Here is a 27547-nt window from a genome sequence, read left to right as displayed (position 1 = left end):
CCGGACTCTCGTTCCTAGCCGCTTTCGCATGAACACGTTCGGACATTGGGCGGAGCCCTGCAACCTTCATATCACCAAACGGATCTCTTTTGCTTTCATTCATTCGTTCTGTCTTTCCTTCTTTTTTTCGGGGGGGGGGGGGGGGGGGGCTGCGCGAGTTACGCGGCTGACTGAGATGTGCAAGCTCTGTCTTTGCATTGTGGGTCTCCTTCTTAGCCTGCACTAGCGGAGTGGTACAAACTGGCCGAAAACTCTGCGGCACGTAGAGTCATAGCACAGTTTCTTTACATAATAGATTTACCTCACTTTACATTTACCTTGTATATAGCATGGTTTGCTTTATTAAGCCAGCAGCAAATGCCGCAGACGCGAGAATTCTGGATTCGAAAAGCTCTGCTTCACGTGTAGAGACCTCAGGCCTTATTTTTTTTTGTTTCAATTCACGTCCTAAACTGAATAAACAGTACGGGAAAATTGAAAATCCGGCAACCGCCTTGTATTTTCTTTTATCCTAGCCCACTTAGAGAAAACTGCTTTGCCTGTGGTACGTGGGTTTTTAGCTTCAAAGAACGAAAACGTATTAAATGCACGCAAGGATACCTTCTCACTTCCTACGCACCGCAAGCCGTATTCTGACGACGTATCGGCATGCAAAATTTACATACGCGTGCCAGCTTTCATCACTTAAACGACAGAAAAATAACTAGCAGTGAAGCGAGTTGCAGCAGCTCCGGCGAATCATAACTTCGCATCGGTTTCATTGGAAGAGTTTGAAGCGTGTCTGATGAAACAGACGCCGGCAGACTTTTCTGCAGAGTTCCTAGAAAGCAGATGCCGCCCAACACACAGCCCAGCTGGTCTGTCAGTGGTTGCGAACGCAGTCTGAAATCAATGCGCAGGATAGGTTGATGGTAACCAGCGATTATTGTTGCAGGGAGAATATTTATTATGTCGACACAAAGACAAAATCACCAGCCCTTCCCCTGTAAAAAAAATTGAAGGTAAGAAAGCTTGTCCTGTGTGTATCTGACCTTATTGGTGATTTTCTTTCTTTATTTCTCTCTTTGTCTCCCTATATAATGGTAGAATTATCAGTAACGAAAAAATTACTGGTGGCTACGACACTGCGCTGGAAACAACACGCACTAGGTTTGCTTCGCGTAACGCCGTTGCTCTTTTTTTAAACCGTGCTGCGTGATAGCTGGCCAATCTGTGTATTTATATGAAAGAGAAGAAAGGGCACCGAGGGGCCCGATTTTTATTATTCATATCACAAGAAGCCACCAAATAATGACACCAAGGACAACATAGAGGAAATTGTACTTACTAATTTAATTAAAGAAATCATAAATTATTCAACATGTATGGCATGTATAAGCTGGGCAGGCCATGTAATGCGTAGGATGGATAACCGGTGGACCATTAGGGGTACAGAATTGATACCAAGAGAAGGGAAGCGCAGTCGAGGACGGCAGAAAACCAGGTGGGGTGATGAAGTTAGTAAATTTGCAGGCGCAAGTTGGAATACGCTAGCGCAAGACAGGGTTACTTGGAGATCACAGGGAGACGCCTTCGTCCTGCAGTGGACATAAATATAGGCTGATGATGATGATGATGATGATGATGATGATGAAAAAACAACTGGCCGTAGGCGGGCAACAATCCCACGTCTTCGCATTACACGTGCAATGCTCTTGCCATTAAGCTACCACGGCACCGTTTCCCCATCCACTTTCTGTGGTATTTATGTTTTACAACTAAACCTAACCCTAGGATTGTTAGCCAGCGCCACCACTCACAAACCTAGGCGGGGGCTCCTCATCCGCGTAATGCGTTCCTCATACGCGTAATGCAAAGACGTGGGACCGTTCCCCACCTGCGGCCAGTTATTCTTTCATCCATTTTCATTCATTCATCATTTCTTTAATTTAATTATTAAGTACTAGTAAGTTCCCCGATGTTGTCTTTGGTGTCGTTGTTTGTTGGCTTCTTATATCATATGATTAATAAAAATCGAGCCCCTCGGTTCCCTTTGTTGTCACTCATTGCATAACGAGGGCTTGAATGCAGCAACATTGATGCCTTCAGGTAGCATACTCGTATGTGGGTTTATTGATCAGTTGCCTTCACCCAAAAAGATCACGTACTCGTGACGCCTGCGGCAGAAAGGATGTTCGACATCCGCCGCCTAGGTTTCTGAGTGGTGGTGCTGGCTAACACTGCCAGGTTTAGTTCTTGCTGTAAAACATAAATACCCCAGAAAGTATGGGAAAACGGCGCCGCGGTAGCTGAATGGCAAGCGCATCGCACGCGTAATGCGTAGACGTGGGATCGTTGCCCACCTGCGGCCAGTTGTTTTTTCATCCATTTTCATTAATTTATCATGTCTTTAAATGAATTAGTAAGTACAAGTAATTTCCCCTATGCTGTCCGCGGTGTCATTGTTTGCTGGCTTCTTAGGGTACGATTATATATATATATATATAATATATATATATATATATATATATATATCATCATCATCATCAGCCTATATTTATGTCCACTGCAGGACGAAGGCATCTCCCTGCGATCTGCAATTACCCCTGTCTTGCGCTAGCGTATTCCAACTTGCGCCTGCGAATTTCCTAACCTCATCATCCCACCTGACTTTCTGCCGTCCTCGACTGCGCTTCCCTTCTCTTGGTATCCGTTCTGTAACCCTAATGGTCCACCGGTTATCCATCCTACGTATTACATGGCCTGCCCAGCTCCATTTCTTCCGCTTAATGTCAACTAGAATATCGTCTACCCCCGTTTGTTCTCTGATCCACACCGCTCTCTTCCTGTCTCTTAACGTTACTCCTAAGATTTTTCGTTCCATTGCTCTTTGTGCGGTCCTTAACTTGTTCTCGAGCTTCTTTGTTAACCTCCAAGTTTCTGCCCCGTATGTTAGCATATATATATATATATATATATATATATATATACAGTGCAGTGATTCTTATGAAGATGCATGTGTGCCCAAGCGCTCGGACTGCGGGCGCGAGGAGAGGAAAACGAAGTTAAGAAGGCGTTCGGCGTAACGGCCCTTTGTCTGCTTCTCTACTTTAAATGGCGCAGCCCCTAAACGAACCTGTGCTCAATGACCCGCCCCCAGACACCGTGTTGCAGAGTGGGCGCGTCCTCCGGCATCCTCTCGCTGAAGGAAGTCAGGGAGACCAACACGGCTGTGATCACCATTTCTGAAGACCTGCGAGGGGCCGAGGTCATCATCATTGAATACCTCCCAATGCAGCTCAGACCTCCCATGTACATAGATTTAGGCGCACGGCGAAGAACCCCAGGTGGTCCAAATTATTCCCGTGTCCCCCACTATACGGCGTGCCTCATAATCAGATCGCGCATGGTTTTGGAACGTAAAACCACAGATTTCGTTTTCTTCATATCTTAGGCCTTTCGCCATGCAGATTGACAGCCAGTCTTCTCCTACAAATGGCATGAACATTGACCAGGACGGCTGGGCAGCACGGGGCGTATTATCAACATCTACCGGTTCGAGCACCTTGAGGAGCCTTGTTCAGCCAGCGTAAACTCTGCAAAAGGGCAAGTTGCGTCGCATACTAGCACGGATGCTCACCTCCTCACTGAAGAAGCTGACGTCGTAGACGACCCCGATATATTGCGACCGACTGCGATCAATGCAACCCGCAACGTTCAGTGCTACAAATTAAACAGTGGTTCAGCGTCAAGGATTTCCTGCCGCGTTTTTCCTACAGTGACGGGCTAATCGCCTCCGAGACCAGCGCCCACAAGCGCAGCACTCAACCGCCAGAGAAGCTGGTTGCGCGCATGGGATGGATCAACGATGACGAATTCTATTTCCTCAGTATTGTCTACTGTGGTGTTCACCATACGCGCGCCATCACAACCGCCAGAACCATGTTCGGCAGCGCGGAAAGTCGCAGTGCGCCCGAGTGTAATGGTTCTCATGAAGACAAAGAGGCACTTGGGCTCGGGCGCTCGGACTGCGGGCGCAAGAATAGAAGACCGAACTTTACAATATAAATATAAACAGAAACACTTATATAGAAATGCATATATATATATATATATATATATATATATATATATATATATATCTGCTGGTGCGTCTTTGGAGTAGAAAACGTTGGGCGATCTATACCGGTACAAAAAGACGGAGCGTGACAAATTGAGTCAATTAATTGCCTTCATTATCGCCTAGTTTGCCTCAGTGTCTGCAACAAGCTATGTGTTACCGATTTTTTTACACTTTGTTTGGAAATATTAAAGTACATAGTATCTCGTACTGCATTTTTCTGACACACATAGAATAAGTAAATAATCACAACATTAAAATACATTACGAAATGACAACAAAACTAACAAAGATAATCAGTCAAATGAAAGTGCACTTGACGTCATTCCATGACGCTAACGAAAATATATATGCGTTTCGCAGTTTTAAACCGATATCTTCAACTGATATGTGCTTAGCGGTGGGCCCCAGCTCCACAGGTGCCCGCGCGGCGTGATACAATAGTGCGCCATAAATGGATTTCGCGTTTTCGTAGGGCAGAGTTGAGGCTGTGTTTTCCGGGTCGCGTGACCGTCGGCGAGAATTGTAGCTCGAACACAGGCTGCCTTCCATCGCTTGATGCGTATCAGGCCGAAAAATGCCGGAGTAACGTCAGTTATGTCGTCGGAAGCTAGGTCCAGTGGATTGCAGAACTGGGGCGGCCTTTAGCCCCGAGAACGCCAGCGGTTTGCAAAAGCTGCCAAACGCCATTCAGTCAGTTGTTTTAGGTTTTTGCTTGCTAGTGTAGGTGTGTTCTTTCCTCTCGGAACACTATATATAGCAAACAGGGTACGGCGTCAGTGGAGCAACTTTTGACTGCTCCGAATCCATGAAACGAATGTGGTTCTGGTTCGGAGCCCACAGTCATCTTTTTGCGCTCGTTGGGCTGCCGAATCATCCAATAACTGCAGAGCCGCGTTCGAGACGGCAGTGTCAGTGGCGTAAAGCATTGCGTGACGTCAAAAGCGTAATATCCCTTAGTAATGTCGTTTTTTATGTGCGAGGACCTTGAAAGGATCTATCCAGCAAGTCCTTCAAAACCTTGAATGCGAACAGACATCATCCCAACCTCATAATATTGCTCTATGCATGCAAGTTATGCATTTATGCTGGCCAGTAGGTTTGTTCTCTCTTTAGGCATGGTTCTCAGATTCTGTTTTACGGCATCTTAATACCAGCGCGTGCATGCTCGGGTGGCAAAATTTCAGGGCATGTTGAAGACATAATACCATCATATTTAGACCTTTACCACATGGTGCATCATACGTATTTGAAACACATAAAACAGCTGATTCAAACCTACTGTAATCAACGCCATGGCAATCGTGACATGTTTATCCGGAATCCGTGTCATCTCTAGCAATAAATTTATAGTGGCGCTCTTCACACAGTGACCAGATCTTTCGCATTTAAAATTAAAGCAGAAAAAATAACAGATGGTTTTTTCTTATCAGTCCACTGTAATGTTTACAATGTTTACAATTCTAGCGGTTCTGTGAGGCAAGCATTGATTGATTCCTGTATCATATATGAAACATATCTCGGTTATGGGAAGTTTTGTAGACGACAGCAGAGTTATGTTTTGTTGCGAGAAAACAAATGTGGTGGCAGAATATAAAGTTTTTAGTGGTCATGTTGATTAGCACTATTCTAGTGATTAAGATGATATTGCAAGAATTGTAGTGTGGGGCCAGCCACTTTGTAGGAACTAAATAGAAAAGCCGCAACAAACAACTGTCGAAAAAACAGAAAGAATGTATTCTTTCTGCTTGGATCAAGTTCCTAAGCCTACACAAGACGAAAATCTGTGTGATATGATGCGCATTAAGGAATCCGGCTTGCATATTGACGCTGAAATTTAGTCAATTAAGGTTGACGCCATTAAAGTTTCAAGAATATTGCATTAAATCGAGCTGCAAGCAATGAACTACGTTTACGACACGAATTTATCAGGGTTCTTTTTAATGCTTGGGACATTTTTGACATTTTCTTTTTGCGTGGTGGTCAAGGTGTACCTTGCTGCTTTAGTACAGTGGCTGTTGCGTTGCGGTGCTGAACTCAAGGTAGCGGTCATAGCGGCCGCATTTCGAATGGTGCCAAATGCGAAGGAATCTCGTTTGCTTAAATTTAGGTACAGGAACCACAGGTGGCGCAGAATAATACGGAGTCCCCCACTCTGTCGTGCCCCCATATCATATAGTAGTTCTGGCGTCGACAACCCAAGAATTTAATTTTAACGGCATAGTGTATAATACATAGCTTGCGAGACACTATCCGCTCATAAAATAGCAGCCATCCATTTCCTTGGAAAAAATGTGGTTTGGGCATTTCTGGCATGAACGGAGCTACGTATTTTTCGTACGAAAAAAGAAACATTTATGAAGTAATCCGTTCCTCTTAACACGCTCTATTGCCGCTCTTTCAGTGGAGCTCTATGACATTATCTCGAACGCCATTTTGTTAGTTAGACTGCACGGATCAAAAGTGAAAATTCTAATAGCGGCACAACAGTTGCAGCTTGGTCTGTTGGTTGTTAACAATAATACTACATTCGGACAGGACCAGAACACGAAAATATTATCTCGTTTGTGGTCGATGGAAGGGGGAAGAATGCATATTTGTGGAAGTAGTTTTCAGCCTTTGAGCGTTAGCACATATCAAAAGGGTCATGGGCGCTACAATGTAATGACGAGGAAGAAAACTACAGAACTATTTCACATGTAAACATGGTCGTAAGTAATGCTTCCTGAGATGAAAGTTCTTTATGGTGAATATTTGGACGCCATCCACAGTAATAAGGCTACGTGGCTGGCAGTTAAGTATACTTGAGAATCTGTGTTTCACCTGGGAACCTTACTGCTATTCTGCCATCGACTGCATACAGGCTACGCAAGGTGTCCATTTTTCTTCGCATACCACCCGGCAGATTTTGCTTTATCAAATGCCGAAAGAAAGTAAATTTGTAGCAGAAGAATTTACACTTCGCTGTAAAGCAATGCAGGAGAGAAATCACGTGAGCCAATCAAGCTTTGTCGGTAAAGTTAAGTCAATTTAAATAGGAACAGTCCAAGTCCGAAGCGAAGCGGAGATTCAACTTACGTTCGCTGTACATTGGGCTAAATATCTATCCCCGCGTAGCGGTGGACTTTCCGGCACTGTGACATAGTTTATTCGCTTTGAATGGCATGAAAGTCGCGTAGAATAAAATTAAGAGAAGTGAAGAAATGCAGCAGTAATCATCTCTTGCAGGTGCCTCGTAATCCTGGATAGATTGGTCCGTGTCGCGTACGACGCTGGCGGGGGAAGGGGGCACTGCAAATCTTCTCCAGTTACCCCGAAGTCAATCAAGCCTGCAGCAAGCAGACACTATCTCTCCACGTCGTCCCACACCTCTCAGAACCTAATGTAATTTTGTCCTATTAATCCCAGGCGCCGATCTCTTTCTAATTGGCTGCCACCCAGTTCGGTCAGGGCCACCCACTACCAAAGGCGTCTCCAAACACTTTCCTATTTTTTCACTTGATTACAAATTCACTCCTTCTTTCTTGGTTATCCTACACAATTTCATTGAGTTCTTTTTTAAATAGGTCCTCATTTGTGTTCAGCATAAAAAAATTGTCGGAAACTTTTGAAAGTCTTTGTAATAAGGTCTGAAAAAGAAACGAAATAAGTTTACGGGGCTAAAATATTTTATTCGCATTTTTGAATGGGAAACTTATTAAAGAATTCAATTTGGGGTCTTAAGTGGCAGACCGATGGACTGATTCTAGGGCACGCAGTAGTGAGGGACTCCAAATGTTTACCGCCTGAGGTGCTTTAACGTGCACCCAATGCACGCCACGTGGGCGCTTCTGTATTAAAACGAAGCTCTCTATGTCTCACTAATTCATCCGTGAGTGCCGAAAACGCACTGCAGGAAAGCCAACTTACACAATAGAACAACTGCTGCGCATCTGCGCACACCATAGAACAACCGGCGCAGGGCATACGTATCGTAGAAAACTATAGTTTACAATCGCAGATGTACCCATAAGAAAAATGGGAACTGCAACGCCACACTACCCAGACGAACTTTATATATCTGCATTCCATTACGCGCGTCACGCAATGCATTCCCGGCCGTCACCATGGGTAGGCCGCAGGTGCAGCGCATGGCAGAAGAAGAGGCTGCCGTACGCGAACGTAAGCGCGAGCGCGATCGTGCCCGCAAGGCCGATCCCGTGTATCGGCAGCGGCAGAGCCTCTGACCGTCTACCACAGCGATCACAAGGCAATACTGTCCAAGTGTAGAGTCGTCCGTGTAAGGGTGAGTGTCTGCGTGTAAGTAACGGCTACATGATATAAAATAAGGGCTATACAACTTAACTTAATGTCTCTTCATTGAACCTCAAACGTTCAAAAAATACAATCCTAAACAAGCGATCGAATCACATATGCATCGCATCGGGTCGCTCAGCATTTCTTGGGTTCGTTGCGTGGTCGTTGGCTTTAGACTTTGACTTTGATTCAGTTTGCTTGAGAGAAAACTTCGCGTTCAACCATCTTTCTTTAAGAAAGAGGCTTTGATTTTTTTTTCATCCCCATCGGAAACCGGCTGCCGCGATCAAGATTTGATCCCGTAGCTTCGTGCTCACCTGCGTAACGCCAAAGCGGCTAAGCCGCTATGTCGGGGCAGGGAACGTGTGCGTCTTGATAAGAAGTTGTATAAATAACTTGTTTTATGTGCTGTTTTCACTCTTACTTTTGCCTAACCAGGGGTCATATTCTCTACATTGTCAAATTTGCCATCTTGTCGATTCGAGGAGGCCATATCTGTATACGATAACGGTATACGATTCGTTGAAATTTGGAATTATGTATCCGCCTTCAGCCCAGAATGCGACCTGCGTTTGTATCGATACCTGTAGCGATGCCTGCGTATTGACGTTGTGCACCTGTGGATGAATCGACACGATTAAGATATTTCACTAGTTTCTTTCGGTGCTATAGAAACATTGCAGGAGTGTTGTCAATGTCTAATATATATGTCCTGTCGCCGCGACCAGGCTGACTATCTCCGAAGAATTCATATATTACGAAGTTCAAGGGAACCGCGTGTGTGAAACTCTGGACGAACGCGCGTTTTGTACGAATGCACTAAACTATTACCTGCATGTATTGAGCTAGTCGTGCGCCATATACTGTTTTTGCGGTCAGTGCCATGTGAGAGCAGCACGGCAACTTGGCATGAGCAAGAGATGGTATATTTGCCTGCTTATGTAATGCTGCAGTCAACAATGGACCTGCGGCTGCTGGTGACGCGGTAGCTACATTCCTGTGACGTCAGCACTATCTTTCGTCATTAAATTGACAGTATATGATGGACCATTTGGACACCCCGTGCAGTGATTCAGTTTTCGAAGAGAGTTCACAATTTCTGATAAATGAACCAAGACAGCTAAAATAAGCAAACGATATCAATAATCTCTTCGCGGAATACACTTGTAGGAAACCAGAAAGGCAGACACAAAGGATGCTAAAAAGGCATACGAGGCTACGATGTGTTCAGGTATGTACGTGTGCGCAGGTAGGAATATTACAGGTACGGGCTAATGCACATGTATATAAATGTTATATTCTGGACACACACGACTCAGTGCAGCCCGGTAATATTTGGTTAGCGTTGCTACGCTACGTAAGCTTTTACGTCAGCGATACATCAACACATTATTTCGTTAAAACAAGATTTGGCTTGTATGCAATAAATATCTTGCAGTACGTATATAGATACGTATGTAGTGGTTGCACTCACGACTAAATGAGTACCTCTCTAGGTTGATGTGCACCGCCATTTAGCCATTTAACAGCGCCCACCTTTCAGTGAACTGAGGCTTCTGTTATGAAATATAGGCTCACTGCAAAAGCGGACGAATTAGAGACCATATTACCTCTCGTGCTTTTCGCCTGAACGCTCTATTCAGATTAGTAGGGGCGAAAGCATGGATCAGGGCCCTTTTATGTGATGTTAACACCAAACAGGGGCACTGAGCAAAGTGCGGATTGTCTAATTTCTTATACGATTCGCAGACTAGTGGTTTCTTAGAATATTTCTTATACAATTCGGAGACTAGACCACAACGTGGTCTGTAAACGACCTGCTCCTCCTAGTCGTGACAGGCTTAGCCCTTTCATCTTAGTGATGTGACTTGCGACCGGAGCACGCTTGTGGGTGGCGCGTAGATTCGATTGCGGCAACAAAAATTATAGGACGCGCGAGGAGCACCGGCCGCAGTCCAGGAGCCGCTGAGCTCATCGAGCTTGTTGTTACGGTAAACCGGAAGTACAGAACGTTGCGCGTAACGCATGCAAGCGCTTCAGCAGAGCACTAAGAACTTACATGAAAGGCAGAGAGAAAACCTGCGAGGCGATGGAGGGGCATCTCGATGCAAGCTGCATGAACATAAACTGGCTTGTGTGTCAGCGACGCTAGCAAAAGGAGCCAACACATCTGGCGGGTATGGTTCATCATCATCATCCGCAGCAGCAGCAGCAGCAGCAGCAGCAGCAGCAGCAGCAGCAGCAGCAGCAGCAGCAGCAGCAGCAGCAGCAGCAGCAGCAGCAGCAGCAGCAGCAGCAGCAGCAGCAGCAGCAGCAGCAGCAGCAGCAGCAGCAGCCACCGCCGCCTATTTGATATCCACTGCAGGATGATGACCTCTCCCTGCGATCTGCGTTTATCCCTGTCGATCGCTAGCTAATTTCAACTTGCGCATGCAAATTTTCTCATTTCACCACCCCACCTAGCTTTATGTCAGCCTCGACTGCACTTGCGCGTTTGCGCTTTGCGCGTTTCCTCAGTTAATAACCTCTAGCCTTTGTCAACCTCCAAGCTTGTGCCCCATATGTTTGCACCGGTGGAATGCAATGATTGTGCACACCATTATTGTCAACGACAGTGGTAAGCTCCCCGTCAGGGTATGGGGATGCCTACCGTATGCTACCTTACCAATTTTTTTTCTCCTGTAAATTTCTTTATCATTAACAGGGCTTTCTGTGAGTAATTGTCCCGAATAAATATACTCCTGCGCAGACTCTAGAAGCTGACTGGCGATCCTGCGTCCTTGTTCACTTTCTAAGGTATTGAACATTATTTTTGTCTTCTGCATGTTAGTCATACCCACTCTTGCACTTTGTCAGTTAAAGTCCTCAATAATTTGTTGTAATTTGTCCCCGCTGTTGCTGAACACTACGTCATCTACACACCGAACGTTGCTGAGATATTCGCCGTTGATCTTCACTCCTAGACGTTCCCAGTCTAATAGCCTGAATACTTCTAAGCATGCAGTGAATATTATTGGAGGGATTGTGTCCGCTTGTCTGACACCTTTATTAATAGGCAAGTTTCTACTTTTCTTGTGGAGAAGCAAGGTAGCTGTGGAATCCTTCTAGATATTTGCTAATATATTCACGTATGCCTCCTGTACTCCTTGATTACGCAATGCCTCTATGACTGCTGGTATCTCTACCGAATCAAATGCCTTTTCATAATCTAAGAAAGCCACATAGAGAGGTTGATTGTACCCACAGATTTCTCGATTACCTGATTGATGACATGGATATGATCCATCATAGAATATCCCTTCCTGAAGCCAGCCTGTCCTGTTGGTTGATTGATGTCAAGTGTTACCCTGATTCTGCTGGAAATTATCTTGGTGAATATTTTATACAATAGTGAAAGCAAGCTAATCCACTAATTCTTTAATTATTTAACGTCTCTCTTATTTTGGATTAGTATAATCTTGGTATTCTTTCAGCTCTCTGGTGCGCTTGAAGTCGTGAGGCATTGCATATGAAAATCCGCAAGCTTTTCAAACGTGATAACCCCTTCATCTTTGAATAAATCGACTGTTATTGCGTCTTATTTTCTTCCGCTTTTCCTAGGATCATGTATTGCAAGGTCCTTCTAATTTCGCTAGTTATGCAAGGAGCCTCTGTATAGTGTTCATTGCTACGTCGAAAGAAGGTAGCGCGCTGTTCTGCGTACAGTACGAAATCTACAGTATGGAATTCTGGTGCTGCTTTTATTACCTATATCCTTGAAATTGCTGATGACATTACGACATTACCTTGCTTATATTTCACTGTACACAGTCTGCGCTGTCCTACGCCAAGTTTTCTTCTCATTTATTTCATGCTGCAGTGATGTCGTACTGCTTCCTCAATCTTTCCCACGTTATAATTTCAAATATCTCTTACTTTCTTCTAATTTATCAGCTCTGATTGTACAGGGACTCCTATATGGCACTTGAATTAGACATTTTCTTGCATTGCGTTTATTTGTTAGGTCCTTCGCTACTTGGGAGAGCTTACCTACTGGTTGCAATCGTGCCTTACCTCCCATTTAATTTGCTGCTTCTGAAATCAGCCTAGTTACGGTTTAATTCTATACATCTCTGTTACTTTCATCTTCCTGTTCTAAAGCTCCATTTTTGTTTGCGAACACCAGCCTGAATTGGTGCGCTTTTACCATTACTGTGTCAAGGTTGGCCTGTTCCGTCTTGACTAATTTTACTATTTCTCTTTGAAATTGAAGTAAATCCTAGTTCTCACTAACCTATGGTCACTGCACTTTACCCTACCTAACACTTCTACATCCTGCACTATGCTGGGATCGGCAGAGAGTATGAAATCTGTCTCATTTCTTGTTTCTCCATTAGCGCTTTGCGAGGTCCACTTATTTTTACATCGTTTCCTGAAGAAGGTATTCATTATTCGGACCTTATTCCTTTCCGCGAATTCTACCACCTTTCATCTAGTGTTCATAGAATCGATGCCGTAATTGCCAATTGCTGGCTCCCCGGTGTTCGTTTTCTCCACTTTTGCATTGGAGTCGCCAATGACTACAGTATACTGAGTTTGTACTTTTCTCATCGGTAATTCGACATCTTACAAAACATGTTCTATTTCTTAATCATTGTGACAGGAGGTTGGAGCGTAGGCTTGTGTTGCCTGTGTTCTATACCTCCTGTTCAGTTTTTTTACGATGACTGCTACCCTCTCATTATTGCTGTAGAACTCATCAAGGTTGCCCACTCGGTTCTTATGTATTAGAAATCCTACCCCGTATGCTTTCTTACCTGGAAGACCTCTGTAGAAGAGGACGTGGCCGTTAGTCAGCACTGTATAAGCCTCACCAGTTCTTCTAACCTCACTAAGACCAACCATAACACAGGCCAGGCCTGATAATTATTCAGAGACCTGCTAAGCTAGCCTCTCTCTAGAGGTTTGGCGTGTTAAACATTTCCAAATTCAATTTCCAGTGGCGACCTGTCCAGTTCCAGCTATTCTTAGCACCCTCTACCACGCTCTCTCGGCATGATTCGTTAGTGCGTTACTGGGGGCATAGCCTAAGCTTTCGCTGCTCTTGCTTTGCCTGTTGCAGCAAAGCGACAAATTTAACACCCGTGTACTTAGATTTAGATGCACGTTAAAGAGCCCCAAGTGGTCCAAATTGCCGGAGTCCCCCACTCCGGCGTGCCTCATAATCCGGTCGTTGTTTTGGTACGTAAAATCGCATAATTAAAATCAATTACCTTAAACCGCCACATTTCTTCTAGGCCAAAGTGAAGTGAACATGATTGGTCAAGAATTTTATACTGATCAGCAAATTCTTCACAAGTAGCGCAAATATGCTTGAAAGAAAATTAAAAGAATGTGAAGACCAGTTTAAGTGACGCTTCTGCCTTGCTGCGCAGCAAATTAAAAATTGTTTCTAAAAAATCTTACAATCACGGCATGCTTGATGATATCATGCGATTTTTCCTTGTATGCGCAGTGTGTTTTGCGCACCTGCATTGGCTATATATAAGTAGGTGAGCTGTTCCAATTAAAATTCAGTTACGAGTTAGCACCTATGCGATTTCTCGGTCATTCTTTCTGTCCCGTTTGAATTGTACGCGTTCCCTTATTCCATTCATATCTACTGCGAGTTGACGTCACTGACGGTTGCCCACAGGGCGACACCATGATGGCTCATGCTTGAGTGTTATGGCGTTATTGCAGCTTTTGCCGCTTTGCCTTTACAGCATTGGCTGTTGTGGGTTTAAGAATTACTTGTGCTTCATTCTCCGTCTTACGCTTTTAGTCGATTTTCGGCTTGATTGTATCGACTCTATCTGCTCTATAAATTTAAATATCACGAGCGCTCATAACTAACAATTTAGCTGGACTCTGTGAATGCCTCACGCGATGAACGCACTTGAATTGCTGGTGTGATAACGGTATCGCTTTTCCACTTTTTTTTCATAAAAGACAATCAAGACTTCATAAAATTTCGCTTTCAGGCAAACACCGTATTTCTGTTCCAAATTAGGCGCCTTATTCGTCTCTATTGAGAAGTAACAGGATTATTTACTGACCTAAATAGGGCATAATTCAGTGTACAGCAGATATGATATCAGCCCTCTAAATAGGGAAATGCGCAGAAGGCACGTCAGTAAAAGTGTTTTGGTCAGGAATAGTGATTATAAAATGGGGCATTATCGCGCAATAAGAGAAAACTGCCGTATTATCAGCGCAGCGATTGCTCGACAGAAAAGAAATATAACCGGTAGCAGTCAGCAATACGAGGCAATTGGGATGGTTTCTTTTTTCAGAAATGCACAATGCTGCCCCGAGCTCTATGTGTTAGAATGCACCTGAGGCTTCCAAGAAATTGCTCTGTAGAAAGAAACCCTCTGATTTCATCGTAAGTCTGTACAAGCCTAAGTCACTCTTTGTAAGGGCTATCAGCGGCATATATAGCGAAAAACCTTTGGTGGCTACCCAGCATCACCGAATAGCAGTTATGTTATGAGTCATCTGTGAAGCAATATTTAACGCGTTGTTCTTGCTTAATTGTTCGCGTGAGCTACACAAAATCTACCGCTGTTGTTCACAACTATGCGAAGTCTCATGCGTTGCTTAATTCGCGAAGGGGCTGCAGCTCATGTTTTCGACGTCCCATAAACGCATTTAGGTCAACTTCGTTATTATTGCGTTTCCATTCTATGAGGCTTTTGTGGGCGCATTCGTTAGTTCTGTGGTCGTGAGGCGGCATAGGAGGGTCGTCATTTGGACTTCCCGAATAACATTTGTGTTTTGTGAAGAGCTAAGAAACACTTAATTATGCGCATTTGTGTAGGCATGTATAATATTTGGATGTGTTGTCACTATGTTCTTTTTCTCTATTCTGTGTTTGAGATCTATTCATAGTTTGCGGCACATCCGTAACTTAAGGCTAGACTAGTTGCGGCACTGCCTACAAGCAGCAGCATCTCTTTGAAAAGAGATAACAAAAATTAACTCTAAAACAGTTATTATATCTTTTGCTGAAAATTCTGCCAGTTTCTTTCAATAATATCACAGTCCAGCTCAATGTTAATTTCGTGTAGGCAAGGGCCTAAACATGTTTTGGAAGCGTTTAATAGTCTGATTAGAATTACTTTTTGTGACTACTCAATCTGCTTTACACCTTTTTTGGCGAAACAAGCTTTAATGCAACTTCGGAAGCTTTAATATAAGTGCCACACTTGATAAGCGAATTGCTGTTGTTTATTTCCACTGCTTCACTTCACTAAATCGTTAATGAAACAGTTATTCCAGAAGTTTTATTCATTGCTTGTAGTTCTGATATAAACAACTTTATTTTCCTTCACTATATTTCAGCTGCCGCTGCGATTTCTTCCCAAAAAAAGATCCTTCATTCAACGCGAAAATCAATTCTGTCGTCATGAAAAAGACTATGCAGCGAGATAGAGCGAAATCCTTTCGTTGAAGCTGACCTAAAAGCAGAGAATCAACTCGCGTGAGGCGCAATATATAGAGAAGGCGGAAGCTGGTATCAAACAGTTCCGTCCTTCAATCAGACTCGGCTATAGGAAAAAAAAAGTGTCCAAAAGAGACATCAGCGAGCCTCCGTTTTTGCTTCTGCGTACCCGACTGATATCTTTCCGTCTTCATCATGTCTGGGCACGGCCGCGTTGCCACATGCTTCGAGCGTGCAGATTTCAGCAACATCTGTTTCGCGTACCCTTCAGACGTGCACGGAATTTCACTCAGCCGAGATGTATTTGCAGAAGACGCAGAAGAAGAGAGGACCGCACATCGAGGGTGAAAGAAAATAAAGAGATCAGGCATCGGGGGCCATAACAACAGTATTGACACGGAAATCGCGCGTTGCTGATGAGAATCTCCGGATCCCCACACGCTTCACTTCAAGGCGATTGGGTAATGACAATGAAGAAGATGATGATGATCTATAACTACATGCCCTTGAAATCCAATTACGTGCTGTCGTATCACAATGTATAGCCCTCTGACGACCGGCTTCCTCTTCAATATAAAGTTTTCTGTGCCTGTTACGACCCCTACCCTATCGCTCTTTTGATTGTTTTCCACAAGTACTCTCAACAACTATCGCTATCTCGTCTGACCAATTAACTGCCCTCAGCAGTGTATCCCAGGGCTTCAGCAATGCGGACATTCCCCGCAGTTTCGGCTTGGTGATTATCTTGTCGCTTGATTTAAATGTGCTGAGTCGTCTTATTTTTTCTTCAGTGGACAGTACCTGACGTGTTCGGTGCTTCTTTAGAAGAATCAGAGACATGCTCAGCAGGGGGCTTGCCGAGAACTATAGCTACAACGAGCTACAATGAAACCACCCTAGCGTTCTCACCTGATAAACCCTGCAGTGTGCATATGATGTTTTATTGCGAAAGAGATGTATAGATTAGGTCAATATGTGTTTTGTGTGGCATGCGGCGCTACTCTTTCGCTGACGCTCATTCATAGAACTCGTGCTCTATGGTTTCTATTTTTTATCGCAAGCATGCGATCTTCACGTTTAATTGGTGTTCTGGTGAAAAAATACTCCGTTCTAGCTGTTTCCATTCGTTTACTTTTTTTTCATTTCATCGATCGCAGTGTTTGTGTCAAGCACCGTCTTCAGAACAGTGTTTGCATATTTTATCAACTGACGAACTTTTCTCTAAAATACATAGAACAATCATAGACAGAGTCACGAAATAATAGCAGTAGAAATCTTTATTGTAGTTCATGCTCTTCAGAAAAAAATATTGAGGTATCACAGGCCTTAAGGTCTGGAAATGTGCTTTTAGTCACTCTCCTAGTCCACATGTGCGTAGTACACGGTGCGTCACACTTCTGCACATCCCTGCATTTCCTGACACAGGGGCAGACCCAACGCCAATATGCTCCGGAGCCTAGCGGGTGCATCATCGCAGGAAGGCGGACTCTGGGCCAACTCAGCGCGCAAGGCATCCACTGAATTATGCAGCAACGGCTCCTTTCCCTTGCTAGGCCACATTTCGCCTCAGCCGAGCTTCTGCATGTTTTCTCTCCCAGCATTTGCTTAGAGCCATGCTCGGTTCTTCTATTTCATTGTGCTCCACGCGCTGCTGCTGCACCCGACGAAAATGCCTTCGAAACTCGAGTGCCCGTGCAAGACGGCGGGTGTCCTGCGCAAGTTCGTTCTGCGCACAGCTCGATGAAAAGCGAAAGCCTATAGCCGTTTGTTGCCGGCCGCTATACGAATGAGGAACAAAATCATCCTGCTCACATTTTATTGCGATTTGTCTCGAAAAACCCCTCAACAAGAAATTATTGACTCAACATGTGTTATTTATGCTTCAATTTGCAGCATAATTACGTAATGAAGCAGGAGATCCTCTTCGCCTTTGAAACCTGACCGATTGTAAGCGTATACCAAGCAATCTGTAATCGCGCATGAATCGGCCGTGACAGCTTGCGTTACTAATGCCGTACACCACTGAGATCAGAAGGAACGCTCGCTTTAAGAACGTACAGTGTGACGTTGCGACGCCAAGTGCGAGCGGTGGTCGTAAAAATTGTCCGGTTAATTTAAAGCCACAAAAGCAAACTTGTACAAATTAATACGAATAGAAGAGAGTAGGGCGCTTACTTGAATTCTTAACTGGTGTTGAAGTGCTAGCAGCCCTTGTTCCGTGCCACGGTTCTATACGCGTCTAGCAGCTCTATCGCTTTGTGTTATTACAACACAGAATACAAAAAACAGCGTTTAATATACTTTCATCTCTATACATCGACGTGATTATGAAACGCATCCAATTTTAATGCCTACTTAGTTGACGGTGCCGCTAAGGTACACATGCTAAGGTACGCAATGACCAGACGATTGAACGAGACGACTTCGATTTCGGTCTACTTCCCCGCGCTTTACTCTTTTCAGTCATCTCTTCGTCATATCTAGTAGATATAATGGGTGATAGGGGTATAAACTGGTCGTAGATTTCTCCGCATATAAGTTGGTAGGCAGAACTACCACTGATCAAAATATTACGAAAACAGACCTGCCATGAAGGGTCTCGCGGCCCGGTTTAAAAAAAAGAAGAAAAAATAAAGAAAAAACAGCGTCAAGGACATCGTTGCTGTGCGTTGTCAATCCTGGAAAAAATAACTAAGGCTCTCTGCTGCATGCGTAGTCGCTCCAATCCGTGCAGGATAAAAAAAAAGAAGACCAAATTACGCAACGAGAATTGACCACAAAGAAGGTAGATGGGTCGGGAAAGAATCGAAATCGATCTTTTTTTCCCCGCAGGCGTGTCTACCGAGCTGCGGCAATCGCTCTTTCTATCCATTTACCCAATACCCTGCAGTTGCTCAGTTATTCATTTGTTTGTTCGTCAGTCGTTGTACACTGCTGCTAACAGTATACATTGGGTCTTTGTTTTCTTCCTAAGCTTTTCTGTTCACTGTAGGGTCTGTTCTGATTCTGTTGCAGCGGTGCTGGCGATAAACTTGCAAGCACGATAACGAGCTGTGTATACCCATGAACGTTGTGTAACTGTCCTTATTATCCGAGCTGACGAGTTGCCGGTGATAGTCATTCACCAGCAGTCACGACGCAATGAAACTCGGGAGGTCAGCCGAATCAACACCACCTAGATTGCACAAGGCCTGTTCACACCGATCCATGACGTTATTCCACCTGGCCCGGCTGTCATAGATTCTAATGGGGATGCTCCCGAGTAAGCAGCAATGATTTCGACGTCGTCCCTTTCTTCACGCCAGGATTGGCAATGGAAATTTCGGGACAGGTAGCGTGACGTCATGGATCGGAGTGAGCATGCCTTGTGCAATCTAGGTGGTGGTGGCCGAACGTAGCTTTGTGTGTGCCTGCGGCTATGCGGGGACCGTTGATTCGCTGATTTTATATCCTCCGATGTGACCGCGTTCTACGTAATAACTTGCCTTACTTGTTTTATGATTCAATTTTCGTACCTTATTCGCTAAGTGAAACCCATTCAAATGAACACTATCTAGAGTAGTGCTCAGTTTGTTTAACACGAAACCGGTCCACTTAAGGAGATAGCTGGTACCATTTTTTACTTCCTGCATACTAATGCAAACCATTGTTCTACGAATCCAACTATACGTTGTGACTGGTGACTCTACCTCGCAATTTTTGTGGGCTGATCGTGGTAATAGTACAGTCTAAAATGTGTGCCAAAAGGGCGAGTGGGCACGTGCCACTCGATTTTAGTTTTTTTTTCAATCCTATATCTCGCTATTACGAACATCCTATCTGGCATATTATAGACTCCTAAAGCCTATAATCTCTACACAACTATTCGCTGCGCAACGTTATTCATACAAGCGTTCTCTGTAAGTATGAATGATTCGTATTTCGTAAACGTCAACTGAAGTTCGGTCTGCCGACTTTTAATTGTCTTGTAGTTAGACACCCAAAAATGCTAACTAACTTCAATTATTGGATTTACCGTCCCTCACTTGAACGGTTTGGCCACAAGGGAAACATTCGTGCCACCTGGTGGCGCCCTTATAAAAGCAAATGGACTGCCGAAAGCCGTCTACGGAGAGCTTGCTGCTCGCTGCAAATCTTGTGCTCCTCTGTGTTCGCAAGCACATTATTTATCATCATCATCATCACCATCATCATCATCATCATCAGCCTATATTTATGTCCACTGCAGGACGAAGGCCTCTCCCTGCGATCTCCAATTACCCCTGTCTTGCGCTAGCGTATTCCAACTTGCGCCTGCGAATTTCCTAACTTCATCATCCCACCTAGTTTTCTGCCGTCCTCGACTGCGCTTTCCTTCTCTTGGTATCCATTCTGTAACCCTAATGGTCCACCGGTATCCATCCTACGCATTACATGGCCTGCCCAGCTCCATTTCTTCCGCTTAATGTCAACTAGAACATCGGCTATCCCCGTTTGTTCTCTGATCCACACCGCTCTCTTCCTGTCTCTTAACGTTACTCCTAAGATTTTTCGTTCCATCGCTCTTTGTGCGGTCCTTAACTTGTTCTCGAGCTTCTTTGTTATCCTCCAAGTTTCTGCCCCATATGTTAGCACCGGTATAATGACATGATTGTACACTTTTCTTTTCAAGGACAGTGGTAAGCTCCCAGTCAGGATGTGGCAATACCTGCCGTATGCACTCCAACCCAATTTTATTCTGTGAATTTCTTTCTCATGATCAGGGTCCCCTGTGAGTAATTGACCTAGATAAACGTACTCTTTACAGACTCTCGAGGCTGACTGGCGATCTTGAATTCTTGCTCCCTTGCCAAGCTATTGAAAATTATCTTTGTCTTCTGCATATTCATCTTCAAACCAATTCTTACACTTTTTCGATTAAGGTCCTCAATCATTTGTTGTAATTCGTCTCCATTGTTGCTGAATAGGACAATGTCATCTGCAAACCGAAGGTTGCTGAGATATTCGCCGTTGATCCTCACTCCTAAGCCTTCCCAGTCTAAGAGCTTGAATACTTCTTCTAAGCATGCAGTGAATAGCATTGGAGAGATTGTGTCTCCTTGCCTGACCCCTTTCTTGATAGGCAACTTTCTACTTTTCTTGTGGAGAACCAAGGTAGCTGTGGAATCCTTGTAGATATTTGCTAAGATATTCACGTATGCCTCCTGTACTCCTTGATTTCCCAATGCCTCTATGACTGCTGGTATCTCTACTGAGTCAAATGCCTTTTTATAGTCTATGAAAGCCATATAGAGAGGTTGATTGTACTCCGCAGATTTCTTGATTACTTGATTGATGACATGGATATGATCCATCGTAGAATATCCCTTCCTGAAGCCAGCCTGTTCTCTTGATTGGCTGAAGTTAAGTGTTGCCCTGATTCTATTAGAAATTATCTTGGTGAATACTTTATACAATACTGAAAGCAAGCTAATGGGTCTGTAATTCTTCAATTCTTGAACGTCTCCCTTCTCATGGATAAGTATAATGTTGGCGTTCTTCCAGCTCTCTGGTACATTTGAAGTTGTGAGGCATTGCGTATAAAGGGCCGCAAGCTTTTCAAGCATGATATCAAGCATTATTTATAGGGGGACATAAACGTGGAAAAAACGATCTTGGCTGTCAAATGCACAGCTTCAGCTTGGCACCTGTCGTACTCTACTATTTGACGGAGAACGGTTGCCCCCGTCCATTGTTTTTGTGCCTCGAACGGCAAGTCGCTCGGCAATATTGCGTGTATTCGCGGCCTTCTTTCACGCTCGGTAAAAACGCCTTTATGTAGCCCGTATTGAGAAACAGAAAGATGTATCAGGAGGTTTTCGTGTTGCTCTAAAATCGGCTCACTGACATTTCATGTAATTATTTAGGTTGGGAAGTTGATTGATTATGGAAGCTTTGCTAGTTTTGTAGTTAGGCGAAATGCAAAAAAAAGAATAATCTGAGTATCTCCAAATCACAGCAAGCAACATTACCTTGGCTCTGTTCAGCCACGTGGCATTTGGATATTTTTGAAATCTTGATGCATGATATTTGGACACCCGGTATATATATATACAGGGTCTTTCTCTGTAACTTCTCCCCTGCATGGGGACTATGAATGGTATACTCTGCCGGGTTAGGTCACTTGTGGAGTGAAATTTCATAACTTCCATTATTGGACGCAATCACGACCGTCGTTCCATCGTTCAGGCATTTATCTCCTTTGGTAGTTTCAGCGAGTACGTTCCATGTCATCCAGCGTGCATATTCTCAATCGCTTTCGCCATGGTCCCTCCGCGGCGTTTGCATGGACGTGACTGTAGACTTCCCGGCAAAGCTGGTTTCATTGCTTCACCCTAACATCCCTGTATAATATCACATTGTAGTATCACATCACGCATGTGCCTGAAAAAATGCTAGCACCATTTGTTGCTTATACCTCGCTTATATGTTGCGTATACTTGAACAGCCGGTTGCGGCACTCCGCGCCTGGTCCCTATCGAGTTGCTTCTGTGCAATCTGAGGTGGTAATATCCACTGCAAACAAGCAGAGATTAAGAGCAGTGTCTAGCATCCGTATATTGCCTCCACTTTCTCTTTTTTATATCCTGTAGACTCCAGTGCAAGCTGCGCTGTTTCCGCTTAGATTCTTTCTAGCTGTATAGTGGCGTTTTCTAGCGTGTGTTTCTCTCCCGCTTCACTAACTCCTTTATATGGCACCCACGGTGGCGTTTTGGTTTTCGCATGCAACATTACACTTCCTTAATCTTGTGCAGAGCATGCCTCATGACTGGCGTCGTGGCTAATCAACTTTAAGGCGTGTGCAAAACGTGTCCGCAAGGGATGCTGAAGCTGCAATACATAGCAAATGCTTCACCAGGAAAGATGTCTCTCCGTCATTTATTTGAGCATGGTTGCAGACAGGACATGCAACGGGAACTTGAGTTTAAAAAAGATTTAGCTTGCAATACGTTTGTGCATAAATTATGCACGGCAGCGTTATGTGGTTATAATTAGTTGTATTTGTTTAGTATTAAGTTTACTTATTTTTGCTAAGTTAGGTATTGGTTGGTTAGTAACCTAATCAGTTAGTTTCGTTCGGGTATTTAGTTCGGCAGTCTAATTAGCTAGGTTAGCTATTTTGGTTCAGCTATATGTTAGATAATTATTTAGATAATTAATTTCTTAGCGTAATCAGGTTTGTTAGGTTAGGTAGGCTACTGTAGTTATCATTAGTAACTTTGGGTAATTAGTTTAGTTAGTTGACTGAACTTAGTGACCGATATCGTGTCGCTGAACGAGGCTGTTTTTCGCCCTAGACTAGCCAGCATGCCGGCAGGTATTAGAAAATTCACAGACAGGCACAAGCTCTGAGATTAGATCTCCGACATTGCATCCACACAAAATTTCGGCTCATTGTGCACGCGTCTGCACGAATAACTGCTTCGGCATCCAAATTTTATTTACACGTGCGAACACATTCCCAGAATATTGGAAGCCGACAGATTCTCACCGCGGAACGACTCGCTCCCATCTAATTGTCTAGCAGTTTTGCGTCATTGGGGAAACAAAACAAGAATTCTGTTTCGTCGGAGACTTTGCAGAAGCGCCGACAAATGCCATGCATTGTCGCAATCACGAAGCGTTGCTGTCATCACACGGAGAGAGATGTATGGAGCAAAAAATAAAACACATTGCAGACAGAAACTGCAACGCACGCCTTTTCCGCGTAATTACATGGAATTATGACGTATAATCGCTCTGTAACAGGTTTTCAACCATTGAGTAATCTCAAGTGTATCTGTGGGACCCTGACTAAAACCGCTGTTACAAATACAGGTGAACCAAGAAACGAAAGAATGCCTTATATATATATATTATATATATATTATATATATATATATATATATATGAAAACAGGCAATGGAAAGAAGCATCGATAACGTTCTAGAAACTTCTGATACAGGCGCGTCCTGCGCCGAGCGATAACGTTTAACATTTGTTAGCCGGTGGAAAGATAAACATGTATACGTGTCAATACCCTCCCCTTAAAAAGCACCGTCCCGATGCTACAAACAAATGAGAAAGCGTATATAAACAAAACCACGCGTAATAAAGAAAAAAAAATAAAGTAACAAAGTACCTAAGTTCGTTGTATCCTCGCGAGAGTGCGTGAAAAACCGAGATGTCCAGCCGTTGGGTCGTCATGGAGAGCTTGCAGAACCTCGTGGTACCCTCAGCATTGCGTCCAGAGGTTCTGCAAGCTCTCCATGACGACCCAACGGCTGGACATCTCGGTTTTTCACGCACTCTCGCGAGGATACAAGAAAAATACTACTGGCCTCACCTCTCTGCCGACGTCGCCCATTACGTAAGGACATGCCGAGACTGTCAGCGACGCAAAACACCGCCGACAAGGCCAGCCGGACTTCTACAGCCAATCGAGCCACCTCGCCGACCGTTCCAGCAGATCGGGATGGACTTACTGGGGCCTTTTCCGACGTCGACGTCCGGGAATAAATGGATCGTCGTCGCTACGGACTACCTCACCCGCTACGCTGAAACAAAAGCCTTGCCAAAAGGCAGTGCCGCCGAGGTAGCCCGATTCTTCGTTGAGAACATCCTCCTGCGTCACGGTGCCCCAGAAGTCCTCATCACCGACAGAGGCACGGCCTTTACGGCAGAACTAACTCAAGCCATTCTGCGGTACAGCCAGACAAGCCATCGCCGCACCACCGCCTACCACCCACAGACGAATGGCCTTACCCAGCACCTCCACCAGATGTCACGTAGTAGTGACGCTGAAGAAAACAGTCGTAAAACTGTACAACGAAACTGGTTGTTTATTGGGCGAACCTGTGCCCACAAAAGCAAGGTACACTCAAGGCACAACAATAACGGCGAACACAGTCGGCGATCGTCGAAAATCTGATCAGCGGCGAAACGCGTCGGCTTTTATACCTGAGTCATCGAAGGTTCTAGATTAATCCCTCATGCCCGCGTGTGTTCCAAATTGTGCGCGCTTACATTTGTGAACACTAGACAAATGATGGGGCAAATTTCACGTTGTACCGCAATGCCAACACGCCGATGCTGCAGTCGACCCTTCCACAAAAGGTATAGTACGCACAGAACGCCTTTTGCCAGCGCCAGGGTGCATGCGTTCACTGTAGGCGCTAAATGAAATGCTCCCATAGCATTACGGGGAAGTTTTATGACCTGGTCAATCAGGTAATCGAGAAATCTGCGGAGTACAATCAACCTCTCTATATGGCTTTAATAGATTGTGAAAAGGCATTTGATTCAGTAGAGATACCAGCAGTCATGGAGGCATTGCGTAATCAAGGAGCACAGGAGGCATACGTGAATATCTTAGCAAACACCTACAAGGATTCCACAGCTACCTTGGTTCTCCACAAGAAAAGTAGAAAGTTACCTATCAAGAAAGGGGCCAGGCATGGAGACACAATCTTTACAATGCTATTCACTGCATGCCTAGAAGAAGTATTCAAGCTCTTGGATTGGGAAAGCTTAGGAGTAAGGATCAATGGTGAATATCTCAGCAACCTCCGATTTGCTGACGACATTGTCCTATTCAGCAACAATGAAGACGAATTACAGCAAATGATTGAGGACCTTAACCGAGAAAGTGTAAGAGTGGGGTTGAAGATTAATATGTAGAAGACAAAGATAATGTTCAATAGCCTGGCAAGGGAACAAGAATTCAGGATCGCCAGTCAGCCTCTAGAGTCTGTAAAGGAGTACGTTTATCTAGGTCAATTACTCACAGGGGACCCTGATCACGAGAAAGAAATTTACAGAAGAAATAAAATTGCGTTGGAGTGCATACGGCAGGCATTGCCAAATCCTAACTGGGAGCTTACCACTGTCATTGAAAAGAAAAGTGTACAATCCTTGAATTCTACCGGTGCTAACATATGGGGCAGAAACTTGGAGGTTAACAAAGAAGCTCGAGAACAAGTTAAGGACCGCACAAAGAGCGATGGAACGAAAAATCTTAGGACTAACGTTAAGAAACAGGAAGAGAGCGATGTGGATCAGAGAACAAACGGGGATAGCCGATATTCAGTTGACATTAAGCGGAAGAAATGGAGCTGGGCAGGCCATGTAATGCGTAGGATGGATAACCGGTGGACCATTAGAGTTACAGAATAGATACCAAGAGAAGGGAAGCGCAGTCGAGGTCGGCAGAAAACCAGATGGGATGATGAAGTTCGGAAATTTACAGGCGCAAGTCAGAATACGCTAGCGCAACACAGGTGTAATTGGAGATCGCAGGGAGAGGCCTTCGTCCTGCAGTGGACATAAATATAGGCTGATGATGATGATGATGATGATGATGATGATGATGATGATGATGATGATGATGAAAAGTATTCAGAGTTTCATAACAGTGATTAAACATTACAAGCGCTTGTCGTACGCGCGCGTTTCATTATAACTTGCCAATGTTCTATAAATAATTGTCGCCACTTCCTTGACAAAAAACATCCGCGAAACGAGCGTGTTCTCAAACTTCTCTTCCCCAACACCTATTAGCGCCAAAGTTCTCAGCTCTGCGACATTGTTACAATTCAGGGAGTCGCAGTAAATTAGGAATAATGAGAGTTTTCTGTTCAGACGCCCATATTTGTTCACAACAGCGTCGGTGCAATCACTGAAAGGGGACGAAAACTTGCGCGCGTGGTTCGAAGTCGCACCATTTGTCACCTGTCTGAAAGCATTTCCGCTCGCAGCCGAAGGTGAGGAAAGGGCACAGGCTGTTCTCAATGAGAACTTCAATTCAAGTGGTGCCATTTGTTCTATGCGTTATTCATCCTTGTAACATCGTGTGGGTGCACCTGCCGTCTTCGGCGGGTGGTCGTAGTTAAGTGCTGCAGCATCCTACAGTGCTGAGAATTGCGTTCCAGAGGTGTTGCCGATTTTCATACCGATACGATAGCGCTCATTGTTTAAGTGATATCCGCGCATATGTTGCGCTGCCTGTTTCGAGCAATTCCTATTATCTTTCCTGCGCGCGAAAGGAGAGGCTGGTCTTTTGTCCTCTTAGAGAATGTGCGTAGTGTTTGTCATATATGCCTTGGAAATCCGTTGTGCTCAATAAGGAACAGGCATCTCTCCTATATAATTTCTATATGGACATTTGCTGTATAAGTGTATGATATAGTGGATGCGCTTCTCTTCCTGTCTCTTAGCGTTAGGCCTAACATTTTTCGTTCCATCGCTCTTTGAGCTGTCCTTAACTTGTTCTCGAGCTTCTCTGCTAACCTCCAAGTTTCTTCCCTATATTGTTAGCACCGGTAGAATGCGATGATTGTATACTGTTCTTTTCAACGACAGGAAGAGGCCTTGGTCCTGCAGTGGACATAATAAGTGTAGGCTGATGATGATAGTGGAAGGAAAGATATATGCAATGACGTTCAATATTGATCGGGCCGACAGGCTCGTGACCAGGAGGGGGAAATTGGGGAGCACAGGTTGGGGGCCGCTTCACAACACAACTTACATGTTTACACTAACCTGTGTCAGCGATGAGTGGGATTTACGCTCAAAAATAGGTGAACAGAAATATTCCACTATGGAATATTTCTGCCCCCAAAGAACCCCCCCCCCCCCACGAATATAATTCCCGGGTACTACCCTTATAACATGCAATCTGAAAAGAGTTG

Source organism: Dermacentor silvarum, chromosome 11, assembly GCF_013339745.2.
Source record: "Dermacentor silvarum isolate Dsil-2018 chromosome 11, BIME_Dsil_1.4, whole genome shotgun sequence".
NCBI classification, from domain to species: Eukaryota; Metazoa; Arthropoda; class Arachnida; order Ixodida; family Ixodidae; genus Dermacentor; species Dermacentor silvarum.
The sequence above is the reverse complement of the archived record's forward strand: the minus strand, read 5'-3'. Positions refer to the sequence as shown.